We start from the raw sequence: 16,307 nt of genomic DNA on the forward strand, positions 1-16,307 counted from the left end.
TGATTGTGAAAAGTCTATGCTGGGGTTTACTTAGCCCTCCTGGAGAAGACATTAAATTATTCTGTCACCCACACCGTTAAGCTTGGTGACTGAATCCAAGCTGCTTTATATTCAGCCTAACTTGGAAGGAAGGGCACAGTAGCACTGGGAATATCACCCACCTTTCTCTCCTACCCCATCCCAGGAGAAAGCTGCCCCTTTCCCAGGATGCCTCTATTTCTGCTTTGCGGTTCCCAAGGTCTAGCTGAAGATTCTACCCTCTGAAGAGGACTGGGCCTCTTGTTTCAGAAAATTGCAGCAAAATGGAAGAATAGAGAGATATGAACTTGTCACGAGGGCAGAAGATGATCAGTTTCCATAACTTGGGTAGTGACCTCAACTAGGACACATTAAATGAAATCACATATGCGTGTTCTTTCTGTATTGTAATTGGTGAGTGCTAATTTGAAGCATGATCTTTCAAGTGGTCATCTAGAATCTGCTGCAGAAACAGTAAGAACATCAATCATTATTTGAGGCTGCAGATGATTTCATCCTATGAAGAGCTAGCCTATGATGAGTTTCTCTGGAGGCCTCTGAGGTAGGCAGGGCAAGAGATGACCATCCTATTATACAGACGAGGAAACCAGACTCAAGCAATAATGGCTATGAGCACTTCCTATGAGTCTGGTGCTGTCCAGAGCATTCTCCATATACCAGGTATTTTGAACTTTTACAGATGAGGAAACGGAGGTCAAGAAAGGATAGGCCTTTCTCCCTAAGACACACAGATAAGGCTGTAGTAAAGCCAAATTTCTAGACCAGGACTTTTAGGTGCCAGATTCACACTCTTAGAGACCCTGGCTATCTTATATTATCCTAAGGTCACATAGCCATGAATGGTGGGTCTGGGAGGGAAACCCAAGTGTTTGACTCCCACCCTCTAGTGTTTCTCCATTGCTTCATTTTCCCAGTACGGTCTTCATCCTCCTGAATTCCCACTTAGCAAAATGACATGTGGAGAAGTTGTGCTGGCTGCCACTTGAAGGAGGCTGAGTGGTGGGCATGGGCTCTCAGCCACTCCCTATCAACCTAGAAGGAAACTATTCCCAGTAAAAGCCTTAAATCTGTGGTGATGAGAATTTTCTAGCTTACTTGAATGCCATGATCTCATCGAGGCTGGGACACCTGGGATCACAGATTCACGGGGCAAAGACAAACCATTTAAAAATGCAGGTCCTCCCATAAGCAGAGCCTGCAGAGTCTGTAGAAATTGTGCTCGTTTACTGCATGCTGGGCAGGGAATAGTCACTCATACTGAGCACTTGTGAGGCACCAGTCACCACACTAAGCATGTGGTCTGCATTAGCTTAGGTTGGTATTCTTATCTCCACCTAAAAGATAAAGAAACTGAGATTCAGAGAGACTAACTAGTATGCTCCAAGTCACACAGCTGGAAAGGCCAACTAAGATTTGAACTCTAATTTCTGTGGCTCTCAGAAACCAGTCACTGAGAGGCACTCTCTGCTGTCTGCTAAACCAGACTGCCTGCCAGAATCAGAAGAGGAACCTCCATCTGGGGTTCACATTGTGAACAAACAGTAAGAGAAGAAAGGCAGGGTAGATGGGGACAGAACGCAAGTCAACTCCAGACAGCTGATGTTAATGACCATGAGGGTCTCTGAAATTTCATTGCAATCCAGAAATACAAATTGATAGTGGCACAGCCCTCTCTCTGGCAGGACAGTGCAGTATCTGGAACTTCTTCTTTGCCAATGAGGTATTCACCCTCAGGAAAGGCATTTAGTATTCCACATTTTTCTTGAAATGTATAGGTTGAACATTTACATTTCCTTGAAATGTGCCCTACTTATTAATGTAAACGTTTGTAAGCATTTACATATTTATATAATTTTTATTGCTGCTATATAGAATCTTCAGTTCTGTTTGATTTTGCTAATTGCCCTAGTGCTTCCTCTGTACTGGAGTATCAATAATAATAATGATCAAAGACCTAAAAGTGCATAAGCATTTTCTGTTTCTGGCTTCTATTTCACGAATAAAACATTGATGCTCTTTTTAAGTTGGCCATCACTCATCTGGGAGGTTTTGCAGACAATAACAGTTCATTAGTAATATCTGGTGGGGGAAGATGTATGATGCTGTAAATATTTAAAATCAAATTTGAAAAAGAAGACAGAGATGAATGCATGGGATGGGGGTGGGGGAGGATGAACATGGTGCCCAGGGCTATGGTTTTCACAGCAACTTCCACTGGGGCCCTGCCATTGTTTTCCCTTGTAAGTTCCATGAAACAGGACTTAGCAATATTGCTACACCCAGCAGGGGCCAAAATGGCCTTTGTGGAGTTTAATGGGGATCTAAGCCTGTGGTCCTTAGCCCCCGTGATGGGGACTTGCGAACAGATAATTTGTTTGGAAACTGATTCCAAGGAACACTTTTAGGGAGTCTCACATGATAGGGAAGGAAAAGGGCCAATGAAGAGTGTCACACATGAGGTACTGCTGTAGATAGGGGGCCCAATCCCACTTGGAGCCCTTTAAGAACCACTACGAGGGGACCTAAGGGGCCAGGAAACCTTGGTCCATCCTCCACCAGCTCTTTTCCTAAATTGGTAGAGTGCTGCTCATGGAAGGGTACTGGCTCCCATTTCTAGCTAGCCCTGAGCTCAGGCCCAGGTAGACCCATCAGGATCTGCAGGTGGGAGCTATGGACATGTCAGCTCCTGGGTAAGTCCCTGAGAATGGGCAGGACCCATTCAGCTTAGCTACAGGGCGTGGGTACGAAGTCTAGAGTTTCTTTGTTGAGTTGGATGGTAGAGAGAATCCAGCTCACCATTTATCTTTTGGAACTCCAAACTCCAGGTTTGTCTTCCACATCACATCTAAGAGTTGTAGAGGGCAAAAACTGGTCATGAGTGACAGTCTAGTCCAGCTAGGGAAACTGAAACAGTGTCAGCAACAGAGACATCACACAATGGCACTCAGCCAGAAGAGGACTGGTTATCAGAGAAAACTTCCTGTTGTGGTTAGAAGGAAACCCAGAAATGGCTTTGGGAATGCTGCTTCTTCTATTCACTTCCTTTGGGTTGTTTGGTGGACTCTGATCCTTGCTGGGACTGACTGGGAAATGTTCTCCCTCCAAGCCCTCCTCCTATTCCCAAATCCTTTGTTCCTCAAAGAGCTTATATCCAGCTCTCCAGGCCCCTGACCCATCTTTTCCATCTTGCTTTGTAAAACTTTCCTGAGGCAGGGTGTGGTGGCTCATGCCTGTAATACCAGCACATTTGGAGGCTGAGGTGGGCTCTTCAGCTCTGGAGCTCAACCACCAGCCTGGGCAACACGACAAAACCCCATCTCCAAAAAGAAAAAAAATTACAAAAAATTAGCCAAGCATGGTGGCCCAAGCCTGTAGTCATAGCTACTTTGGAGGCTGAGGTGGGAGGATCACTTGAGCCCAGAAGGTTGAGGCTGCAGTGAGCTGTGATTGCACCACTGCACTCCAGCCTGGGTAAGAGAGTGAGACCTCATCATAAAAAAACAAACCAAAAAATAAAAATAAATATAAAAAAACTTTCCAAACATGTTTTATTTCCTTGAATCCCTGTTTACTACACACACACACACACACACACACACACACAAACCCTAATCTGTAGTCTGATGCTTTGAACTAAGAATGGATGAAAATGGTATGTTTTTCAATGGAGGATTCCTAAAGCTAAACTGCTTTAGCTAAAGTAAGTGGGTTTTTAAGCTCTTCTCCTGCTCTGCTTCATGCATGTCTATAAAATCACAAAATGTCAGAACAGGAGGAAATCTTAGGCTCATCTAATTTAATGTCTTCTGTTCACAGAGTTGTAAATCAGGGCTCAGAGACAAGATGGGACTTCCTTGAGGTCATGACTAGGTGACCCCATGACAAGCTGATAAGAGTCTATCATATATTTGTTAATAGACCTCAGAGCTGGGACAGAACTTTGGAGCAAGTTCCTTTGATCCAGGGCACAAAGGAAGTGGGGGAACCAGGCACACATTTTCCACCCTGCCAGAACAGGGCTTAGGTGAACAATTTTTTGGCACATCTGCCTTTGCTAGAGGACCTGCAAATACTTTTACATTAAATACATTCCTAGTGGACTTGGTTCCATCTTTACCTTATGATTAAATCTACTTTCAAATGTAGAGGCCAAGGAGTTGCTTCAATATCCTTCATGATGAGATGTTTATGAATGTGAGAGGCCGTACCTTCTATTTTTTTATGCCTCTGACCATATCTTCCTGGGTGCAGTCAGAAGCTGTCTATCTATAACATCCACCCACTGACTTTGCACTTAGAACTGAGATCAAAAGGCAACTCCCTTGACAGCCTTACAAATGTCCACATTGTACCAGATCTAATGCTCCTTGTGCAACCTCCTTTTGATTGCCCTCACTTTCCTCTTTATACTTTGACAATTGTCACTTGGCTTCTTAGAATATAGGACTCATAACTGATGACAAAACTCTGCATCAGTGGTCTGACCAGCACAGAGTGGGCAGTCCCCCTCTTTCCTGGTACCTGAGTGATCTGCAAAAGTACTTTAACTTCTACATATAAACATGTTAATTTAGCCTCAAATCATCATTTGTATTTATTTTTAGCAATATAATAGTGGCACAAATATACCTAAACTCAGTGGAGAACTATAGGCTTTTACTGTTTTGCTGTCAACTCCTAATCACCCCTTTTCCCCATTCTATACTTGGGCAGCTGGTTCTGAGAGCAGGAGTTGCATTTTTGGCAGGCCTAAACACATGTTTTATATGCCAACAGGATGGATTATTTTATAATAACTTCATATTGACATATTTATGACACATAAATACCATCATGACAATTGAGAAATAGGATTTGCTATGCCATCAAAAAATCAATCTACAGAGCCACACTCGGTGGCACAGGCCTGTAGTCCCAACTACTTGGGAAGCTGAGGTGGGAGGATCGCTTGAGCCTAGGTGTTTGAAGCTGCAGTGAACTATGATCATACTACTGCACTCCAGCCTGGATGACAGAGGAAGACCACGTCTGTTTAAAAAAAAAAAAAAGAAAAGAAAAGAAAAACATTAATTTGCAAAAGAGACAGGCTTAGTAAAAGAAATACTTAAGCTAAACGAAGGTCTCCTAAACACACTGTCATTATTACAAAAGAGGATTCTACAAAGGTAGGGGATGGGGGTGGGGTGGATGGGAACTAGCATTACTCCTGTCTTGACGGAAATCAGGGTAGCCTTGTGCTTAGTCAAAAGACCTCCATTGAGGGCTCTGTACCAGATGAGTGACAGATTATTAAACAGGCAATTAAAAAACTAACTCGTGAGAAGAGGTGAAAACAAATGACTCGCAAAATAATAGACCCATAGACACTTGCTCAAGTGAAGAGGATTTCACGAAGTTTAGGAAATGCTTTCCTTCTTAGAAGTTATTAGCATATTAAAAGTATTGAGAAATTTTGTAATGAAGAAACACAAATAAGTTTGTTTAATCATGATTTCTCAAGCCTTCTATGACCATCAAAACCTTTTCTTTTACAAATAACTCCAACTAAATTTGGTAAATACTGCTTTGGACAGACCTTCTCTCTCTCTGTCTAAGTTATCTAAAGTTTACCAGAATCTGAGTTCGCTCGCTTCAAAGTGCTCTGTTTAGAGACCATAGAAAAACTCATAAATGTTTACTAACCCATCTCATTTCAAGCCATGGGTCATAAGAACTGACACAAATCCAGTGACACACCAAATAAAGAATATCCTTTTCTCAAATTGGCATGGCAAGATTAAGATTCCTATGTAAAAATATTTTCCCAAGGATTTCATTATTAGGTTAAGAAAGAAAAAGAAATAAATGGGCATTTTCTTTTCCTTACAAGTAGGGATTTTTGTTGTTCTTACTGACTTGAGATTAGAACCCACAAATATTTACTGAGCCCAGTGTATACACTCAAGATGATTCTAGGTCGTGTAACAGATATCAAAAGAAAATCATAAACCATCACTGTTTTTGCTGCATTTACAGTCCAGCAAAACTAATATTAATAGAGAAAGAGTAAATACTCCAACAATGTTGCCTAGAATATGGCACTTGTGAGAATTAATCAAAAGAAGAAATCCGTGGATTGGAGAAGATATGGGAAGATTTCATGGAGTTAGTGGGACTTAAATATGGCTGGGAAAATTGGGAAGAATTTTTAGAAGATAAGAGGACAACTGGAGCCCCAGGCAATTAAAAAACTAACTCTTGACAAGGGGCCTCCGGGAAATTTTTTTTTTCTTGGGCCTGAGCTATTCCAGGAAAATGTTCCTGTATGTGAAGAGTATCTTTATTCACCAGACTTTCATCAGAAGTAGATGAAGCTTGGAAATTTTAAATATAAAGCAGACTGCTGCAACTAGACTATATGTCAGGAGTTTGAATTTAGATATTAATGGGTATTAGATATTAAGATAGTAATTATAATTACTGTATATTAATTAATATAGTATTACTATATTTAAATATATATTAATTAATTATACTATATAATACTAGTATTACTATATAATAAATTGGTATTACAAATAATTACTATAATTATATATAATGATATTTTTATCTATTATATTATTATAAATAACTATTAATTATTATTACTATATAATAATTATATACTATGCAATATAGTACTAATATTACTATAAGATATTATTAATTAATTAATATATAGTGATCTTAATAATACTAAGTATAATCTAAGTAATAATACTGTTTTAGTATAATTCATAATAGATATTCATATGTATTAATAATATAATATCTGAATTCAATATCTAATATTTGAAAAATAAGAGGGTAATTGGTTTTTGTCTATGTCTATTTTTTATAAGGACTAGCGAGTTATTTGTGTGTGGACAGCCCAGTCCCAGAAGGTAAAACCATTCTTAACCATAGTCAGGACCATCACACTCAGCTGACCTAATAGCCTATTTCCACAGAGGCAGAACAGTGTGGTGAGGGCCAGAAATGAGACATCAGCATAATACTTGGAACACAGTTGGAGTTCATTAAATGATTCATCTTCTCCTTTTTGTCATCAGTTTTTAGAGTCCTCAAGTTGTGTTGACCCACCTGGAAACACCGCTGGCTCCAGAATGCCAAGCTCCAATAATTTTATAAAATAAAATTAAAATACCCGAAGGATGTATTTGCAAACAAACTATAGAGATTTAAGATTATACAGCAGTTAAGAAAGCATGAGGTGGGCGTACGTGTGCCAGTAAGGAAGGAGTTTTAAAAGCAAGATGGAGAACAACAAGAATAATGTGATCACATTTTTCCTTTTAAAAACCAAAGTTCCATATAATACTCAGTTACCATTTGATAAGTTATTAGTGTTTACCTGGCACTGTGCAAAGTGCTTTTAAAACCCTTATCTTGGCTAGGTACGATGGCTCATGCCTGTAATCCCAGTACTTTGGAAGTCTGAGGCAGTTGGATCACCTGAAGTTAGGAGTTTGAGACCAGCCTGGCCAACATGGTGAAACCTTGTCTCTATTAAAAATAAAAATACAAAATTAGTCAGTGTAGTGGCATGAGCCTGTAGTTCCAGGGGCTCAGGAGGCTGAGGCAGGAGAATCGCTTGAACCCGGGAGACAGAGATTGCAGTGAGCCGAGATCGCACCACAGCACTCCAACCTGGGCGACAGAGCAAGATTCCGTCTCACAGAAAAACACAACAAAAACAAAATGTTAAAAAAAAAAAAAAAAAAAAAAAAAAAAAAACCCTTATCTCCTTTCATGCTCACAATGCTGAGAGAGTGGTATTGTTGTCCATGCCATTTTATAAATGCAGAAATTGAGGCTTAAAGAGGTTAAATAACTTTCCCAGCATCATACATTCAGGTAGTCTGATTCCAGAGCCTATTCTAGAAGTCATGATACAACTTAGGTGTCCAAGCCTAGAAAAACACAGGGAAGGACACACACCACTGTTGTCAGAGGTTACATCTGAAGAGAAGGGATGGGCTGGAGGGAGGGGTGAAAGATAAGTTTGAGACATTTGTTTATTACTCTAAATTAATATATTGCTTCATGTATTTGCAACAAATGTATATCAGTTTAATAGTTAAGAAGACAGTCCTTTTCGCAAAAGAGCAAATATATAATCTCACGTATATGAAATATATGAAATAGGCAGATTCATAGAGACAGAAAATAGATTCAAGGTTCTCAGGGACTTGGGAGAGTGGGAAATGAGGAGTTAATGCTTAATAGGTGCAAAATTTCTGCTTGGCATGATGAAAAGTTTTGAAAATAGTAACAATGGTTGCACAGCACTGAAAATGTAATTAATGTCAATGAATTCTTAAAAAATGGTTAAAATAGTGAATTTTATATTATGTATATTGTACCATAGGAAAGAAGGAGAAGGAGCAGGAGGAGAGGAAAAAGAGGAGAAGAACAGCAAGAAGAAAGAAGGAAGAAAGGAAGAAAAAAGAAGAGGAGGAGGAAGAAGAAGGAGGAGGAAGAAGAAGGAGGAGGAGGAAGAGGAGGAAGAGGAGGGGAAGAAGGAGTCCTTTGAATTGAATTCATTTGGTTTTTGGAAAACTCACTCTATTTCCCTTCTTTTTTTCATTTTGCCTGTACATTGTTGTGTCACAGATGTGTGGCGTCCCCGGTGGCTCACAGGGCCAATGAGATGTAAATGCAGCTTTACCTATTTGGACATGTGGTTGTGTTACAATCCCTGAGCAGTAGAAGATGCCTCTGAGCACCAGCTCCTTTGCTTCCCTTTGTGGTTTGAAGGCATATATTTGTGATCGGCTCAATGTTGGGCAAAGAGACTCCCCTTTCTTTTTTAGAGTACCTCGGTGTCTCTACAAGACCTGAGAGGCAGTGGGCACAGTTTCTGTGGAAAATATCTTACATTCTACATTTTAAAAAGGTGGGATTGGGTTAGGCTCTGGAGGTTTTATTTACATGAATGAGACCTTCACCTTCATGTGGTGGATTAGAGAAGTAGGCAATTATTCATCCATCCATCCATCCACTCACCCATCCATCCATCCATCCATTTGTATGTTCACTTTATTAAAAAATCTTTAAGGAGTACCAACTATAAGCCAGACTTTTAGCCAAAAACTGAGTAATAAGCATCACATTTTTTATAAGACTCCAAAAATCAGCATGGTGTTATAGCAAATAAATTAGAATAGGCATCCAAGATCATGGCTTCTTCTCCAGTCATTTTTACTTACTTGCAGTGTGACTTTGGACAAGTTCTTTCCCTTCTCTCAGCCTTTCAGGTGGTCTCAAAGTTGCCCTCCAGCTCCCAGACGTGCTGATTCTATTTCTATAGCTAGTCTCAGGTGGTCCACAAATATTTTCAAATATGTCTACAAGTCTGTGGGTGTGAGCAAGACACACATATATTGAAAGATTGTGTCTTTATGTTCATGCCAGTAAAAATTGATAAGGATTGTTCCTGTCCCAGTCAGCATTTGAGTGCTTAATTTTGGTAGTGATGAAAATAACAGAAAAAAACATGGGCACTTGCATATATAGAAGAAATATGTGATTATGATTTATAGAATTGAACTAAAGAATAGTTGTCCATCTGCGAAAAGATTTTATAAACACTAAATAGAAAATCATGTTCAGCTCCCCATAGATGGCATGAAAGAGTGCTTAATAATCGGTAAATATGCTTTTTTGCTGCATGTGTGTGCCTTTAACAAATATTGACCTGTCCTTTGCTGATATATTTCAAAACGTGAGTAAATCAAAATAAGATGTGTTTTATGGAACTCTCTTGTTTTATTATCTGTCATTTAATTTTTAATACCTAAGTGACACCTGATATATTACCTAATCAAAAGAAGAGAATTATACATTGCACATAATCAGTTATTTTTGCCATATCACCGAAATTAGACTAACAGATGAGGAAAATAAATAAGATGAACTTTAAAAATGAAAATGCTTAGCCTTTGGAATTTTAGTTGACAGCTTTTGAAAATTAAATTATAAGTCAAGTCCTGATAGGTTTGATATCTTCTTTGCAGTTTTGCCGATGATGTATTGCAGCTTTAATGGAATATCATTTATCATCTGATAATAACAAATGTAGTATTTCTGAGCTTGTCATCTCTTCTGTGATGACAAATAGTCCAACTTGTAGCGGCGATAATGGAATTTTATAATGATCTGTCCTAAACTGACTCACTGCAGCTGAGCTATTTTTCTTAAATCTCATAATGCCTATTACATGTAGATTACAACAGTCGGCGCCTCCCATCTAAACGTGAGCTCGGATCAATGAATCCAGATTTTGGGCAAACAGCCCAAAAGGATCGAATCATATTTACTTGTTTATCAAGATTATTCCTGTTAGGCTAATAAGCGAGCTTGCCAGAGGTTGTCGGAAATGGCAAACTATATCATTTAGAAGATAAAATAGGTGATGAAAACTCTGTTTATCTCTTCAACAGTAGGCAGTATATCCAGTTTGCAATTCTACTCGTCCAATCCATCATTTCATAGGGATTTATTTAATAAAGGCCTTGTGCCGAGAAACCTGAGTTAGAGAGCCCAGCCATTCTTCCACTTTATCTTGAAGCAGGATTTATTTTATATCTTAACACTTGGTTTGTCTGATAGCATCGCCTTGTTGCACCTGTACATTGAATAGTCCAAATCACTTGCCTTCTTGACACTTTTCTGAAACTTCCAAACAGTCTGAAGTGTCACAGAAAACCTAGATTTGGAGGTTGTGAGCATCTTGAAATATTGCATGGTATGTGTGGACATGACTATGGCAGACGTGATGCTCTGAAGCTCACCTCCTGGGAAGGAAAGTTACTGACATAATTGGAGAAGCCACCTGAGTGGATAGTGGAGGGGACAATATTTCCATTGCAGATTTGATTTTTACCCTCATCTAAGCAGATCTGATTTTCTGACTGTGGTCACAGCAGGCCAGCATGTGGACAAAGGGAAAGGCCTGGTGTGAAGGTGTTAGTTTTGACAGTGAGTGAGTGTTATGTACAGGAATGAAAGACAGAGCATACTGCTAATGGCAGGCACTGATATGCAAATTGATGCCTGACATGCCTGAAGCTTTCACAGGTGGAGACAAAGGTAATGGGAGGTGTGCATTTCAGATGGGCTCTGATTTCATACCCTCTCAGCCTTTGACCATGTGTTTCAATGTCATCTTGGATGTGATTATTCTTTTTCTTTTTTGGTGGAATTTTACTCCTGGCCCAGCTTAAGTATCTGATTCCTTCCTTCAGACTCTGAGCTTTGCAGTAAAGCCTGTACACCCCACTTTTTTGGGGGTTTCTTCACTTCTTTCTGTGCTTCTCCATTCCCGTTTTCTCCTTTTCTCTCTCTTCCTTCCCCTTTTTCTTTGACTTCTCTTTCCACCTTTCTTCTCTCTTCCACTTCTTTTACACAAAGGGTCACAGATTCAAGTAGAGAAGATGAAGGGGAAAGAAGACTTCGTGTGAACTCGATGGTCATGGATTTCACTTCAAATACAAACCATGTCCAGCTAATTATGGCCAGGTGAGGGGACAGGCCACAGGTGACCAAGATCTAAAACTCTTTCAAAAGAAGCTGGAAATGTGTTTTTTATATAAAAGGCCACGTTTGAAAATATTGCCAACTACTTCAATGTTTCTTTTTAACATTATTTGTGGGGCCTAATAAAAATTGAACTGAGAACAAAGGCCACTTCTTTGTGAGCTGTGGTTTAGACACTTGACCTGGGTGACCTCATCTACTCCAATGACCTCAACTACTCACCACTCAGAGTAGAGCTAGCTCCTACACTCTCTGGTCTTATATCTATTTTTCCAACTATCTGTCAGATGCTTCATAAATATTTCAAGCTTGGAGGCAGGGTAAGAGTATTGAGAGGAAGAGTCTTGATTTAGATAGAAGGCTTACTTCAGGAGGAGTGGGAAGTAAAATCAAGTAGGTCAGGAGGAGATTTTTAGGGGGGTTTGGGTGACAAGAAGACAGTCTCAACTGGTTAGCAAGCAATAGGGAGCCATCGTGAGCTCATGAGTAACAGAGTGACATAGCAGAGGAAGATTTAAGGAAGATGAGTCCAGAAAGGAGAGGAAATGAAGGTAGAAATGGAGGGAGGGTGGGAAGTAAGGTCTCATATGAGAATTCAGCAGTAAGAATGGAGATGTGGATGTGAAATGAGAGAAATTCTCAAGACACAGGTGACTGGATTTGATATATTTAACATGGATAATTAAAAACACAACATCTAGAAGAGGTTGATGATAACTCTTGTAAGAAATGCAGCAGCCAGATGGTGGAGCCCTCTGGTAGGAGAGGCGAGATGAAGACCAATCTGGATGACAGCTTTTCCCTTCATTTCAGTTTTTTTGTAGTGTTTCACTTTGATCTCCATTAATTATACTGTAGGCCTTAGAAAGAAAAACCCTTATCCCCAATATTTTAACCTTATGTTTCTTTCAACAGACGTGTGGACACATTTGTGGAGAGCCTCCTCAGACCCTGGAGCTGTCCCAGGGCAGGGATACAAGATAAATAATAAAATTCCTGCCCATGAAGAGCCCAGAGCCCCAAAGAAAGATTAATAGTGTAGATTTCAGTAGAGAAAGAACTGGATCATAGTAAAAATACATATTCTGTGACTTTGGGGAAGTGATATAAAATCTTACATTACCTCATTTTTTAAATATATAAAATGGGCATAAACTCTTCCCTCTCTATTTCATAAGGCTGCTGTGCTACAGTAAAAACCATCCCAATTTGCCCAGGACTGAAGGGTTTCCTGGGTCACAAGACTTTCAGTGCTAAATTAGGACAGTCCTGGACAAACTGGTACTTTGGTCACCCTGTGTGACACCTAAACATTATAATACATGTAGAAGTCCTTTAGAAAATACAAAGACTCAGAAAAATGTGATGCAGTGCAGCTTACTAGGAATACTTTCTGGGTCTTCAGGACCAGGATGGAAAAACTGAAGTCTCTAAACTGGTGATTAAAATTCAGTCACCAAGAGTAACTTTTCCAAAAACGTTGCTCAGAAATGTATGTATTTTATCCTTTTCTCCAAATGTCAGGTAACGAAGTATTTGGTATTTCATTAATACATCTGAATTTTGCCCGAAAAGTATTTACGAAGAACTAGGCCAACTATAAAACCTTGCAACTTTTCTAAAAAATGTACAGGTAAGTAAAGACAATGCCCTAAGTCAAAGATGAAAAGAAATATTTTCTATTGCCTGGAAAATAATCAGTTTTCTAAATAAACCAAAGTAAGGTTTAAAATAATAATAATAATAATAATAATAAAATTTTAAAAGCCAGGCACTGCATGGCTCGCACCTGTAATCCCAGCACTTTGGGAAGCTGAGGTGGGAAGATTGATTGACCCCAGGAGTTCGAGACTAGCCTGGGCAACATAGTGGAATCCCATCTCTACAAATATTTTTTTTAAAAAAATAGCCAGGCATGGTAGCACATGACTGTAATTCCCGCTACTCTGGAGGCTGAGGAGGCAGGATGGCTTGAGGCCAGAAGTCCAAGGCTGCAGTGAGCCATGATTATGCCACTGCACTCCAGCCTGGGCGACAGAGTGAAACACTGTTTCAAGACAAACAAACAAAACCAATCTGGCAGTATGTGTGTATTTTAAATGTATTTTTCATCATGAGTTTAAAGTCCTTATTGCTATGGCCTCTGTGTTTAAGAAATTACAAACTCCTCAGCAAAATTTCCAGAAATAGCAAAAGAAAACAGAAAACAAGAAACTTAGAAATCCTAAGAGGTGATATGATAGTTTCATTTAAAAGATAGTTCTGGTCTTAAGAATTGAGGACTGAAAAATTTCTGTATTCTTTTTGATGATGAAACCAAGATGTCCCCATCAACAAGGAGGTTGGAACTAGTAGCATTGCTTTTTATACCTAGCTGTGTTGACACAGTCTAGAAGAATAACATGGCATCCCTGGACAACAGGAAATATTTGAGGAGCTTCCTAATTAGGTCCACAGCCACGATCACTGTCAGTATCTTATCAAAGAAGTGGTAGTACTTCAGTAATTAGCTGAAAAGAAAAGGAGGATGTTTATAACTCATCAACATTGAGATCTCTTCAAAGAATTCCAGGGTGAATTCTAATCTCCCACAGCTTTATAATCACCCAGTATGGTTGGCTTACGTATGGCAGATTCTACCTATCCAGTAAGTCAGATGTGGGGGATTAATGTGTCAGAAAAGCTAATAAAAGCAAAAATGTTATTGTGTTAATTCAGAGGAAGGGACACTGGAGGCTGCAAGACTTGAAAGTTGCATAGGATCTGAAGAGGGTGGTCCTGGGTGTTGTCCTTGCTAGAGAGAAGACTCGTGATTGCCTTTTCTTCTCTAAGACCAAAGGAGAGACAGCTCAGGCCTCACCATCTGTCTCAGGTGCAGCCCCAGTCAGGTGTCAAGATGTTAATTCAGATTGTTCTATCAAGGCATTGTTTCATAACAGGCTGGGGATAACATCTCTCACTTGGTAACTCATGAACCATCATCATGATTTTGATATCTTTATATTCTTGTACTACCATACGCTCAAACTTTCTTTTTTAAAAAGGATAAGTTGAGACATATCTTTTTACTCTGTCTCTTGATGTCATTAATATAATGATTATTTTAAGCTGAAGACATCTGAGATTTGAAGACAGATGCAGAAAGAAGCCTTCTTGGAGTTTCCCTTGTATGACTGAAAGCAACAACTTTTGGAAAATAAAGCTTTTATAAATTCCCACTTCAGACCGAATCCACTCTCAGAAGAAAAAACACAAATAAAACCTACCCTGTTCTCTTCCTGGAGGAGTTTTATGGCCCTAAAGTGGATAGAAAGATCAATGGTACCTGCATAGGCAGATATTATCACAAACTTTCTTATCTCTCATTTGTTCTTTTAAAAACCCATTTGTCTTTCCTAAAGAAACCCACATAACCCTCCCCTTGGAGCCTTTTCCCCCTCCTTCCTTCTCCCTACTAAGTTAGGTGTATTTGCCCCAAATTTTAATCACCCCTTTGACTTACTAATCACTGAGCACCTCATGTGTATGTATATAGCATGCATCAATAAATTTTTCTCCTGTTAATCTGCCTGTTATCAATTTAATATGCTGATCTCCAGATATGAACCTAGGAGGATAAAGGAAAAGGTATTTTTCCTCTCTGACATAGTAGTTATAGGCATTTTTTCAAATACAAATTGAAGTATGGAACTCTTAAAACAGAGCACAACGGAGAAAAGTGTGCTGAAAGGTCATCTCATAGGAGGAAAGAATAATCAATATCCCTTCCTGGTGGGAGCATTTGGTAGCATAATGTCATCTGCCCTTCACAACAGCCTAGCGTGATATCCATGTGACAGGGATAAAACACAGTGACATGTATATATTCACTATCTCCTCTATGCTTGGTCTTTTGAAAAGAGGTCTCCATTAGCTTGTCCAGTGCTTGACCCTTTTCTCATGATGTCTGTGATTATAGGTGAGGCAGAGAACTGGAGAAATCTGGCAGCCTAGGTTGTTTTACCAGACAATGTGTGTAAGGTGGAAGGAGAGAAGTATAGGAGGGAGGGAAGGAGGGAGGAAGGAAGGAAGGATAACCAGAAAAGGGGACAGGAGAGGAGAGAAGAGAAGCGGAGGGGAGGAGAGGAGAGGAAAGGAGGTTGTTTTGAGAGAGTGTTGGGATTTTGAAGGAAGAAACACTAGAGATTGAAGGCAGCTGTTCTTTGGTGGGGATAATAATAGAGAAATTGGGAAAGAAGTTTTCAAGTTTTATAAGGTATGAATGGGATTCTTTATCTTTTAATGAGACTTCAGTAAAGAACAAAGTTGTCTTTCAGCATATTTAGGCTGTTAGATTGACTTTTTTTTTTTTTTTTTTTTTTGAGACAGAGTTGAGCTCTGTCACCCAGGCTGGTGTGCAGTGGCACAATCTCAGCTCACTGCAACCTCCGCCTCCTGGGTACAAGCAATTCTCCTACCTCAGCCTCCCAAGTAGCTGAGACTACAGGTGTGTGCCACCACACCTGGCTTATTTTGTATTTTTAGTAGAGACAGGGTTTCACCATGTTGGCCAGGCTGTTCTCTAACTCCTGACCTCATGATCCACCCGCCTTCATCTCCCAAAGTGCTGGGATTACAGGTGTGAGCCACCATGCCCAGCCGGATTGACACTTTTAAATAACTTGATGTTATACCCCATGAGGCAACTTAACTCTATGTGAGTTACA

The 16,307-nt window shown here is 39.6% G+C and overlaps 1 non-coding gene across 1 annotated transcript in view; it reads left to right on the plus strand.

The window, feature by feature from the left end:
* The window catches only part of LOC101005024, a 66,235-nt gene extending 57,761 nt beyond the window's left edge, over positions 1–8,474 (plus strand). Inside the window, exon 5 of the transcript XR_002519233.2 lies at positions 8,432–8,474. This is a non-coding gene — a transcript (uncharacterized LOC101005024). The remainder of the gene's footprint in view (positions 1–8,431) is intronic.
* The last annotated feature ends 7,833 nt before the right edge of the window (positions 8,475–16,307 follow it).

The sequence above is a fragment of the Papio anubis genome, chromosome 18 (genome assembly GCF_008728515.1).
Source record: "Papio anubis isolate 15944 chromosome 18, Panubis1.0, whole genome shotgun sequence".
In the NCBI taxonomy this organism is placed as follows: Eukaryota; Metazoa; Chordata; class Mammalia; order Primates; family Cercopithecidae; genus Papio; species Papio anubis.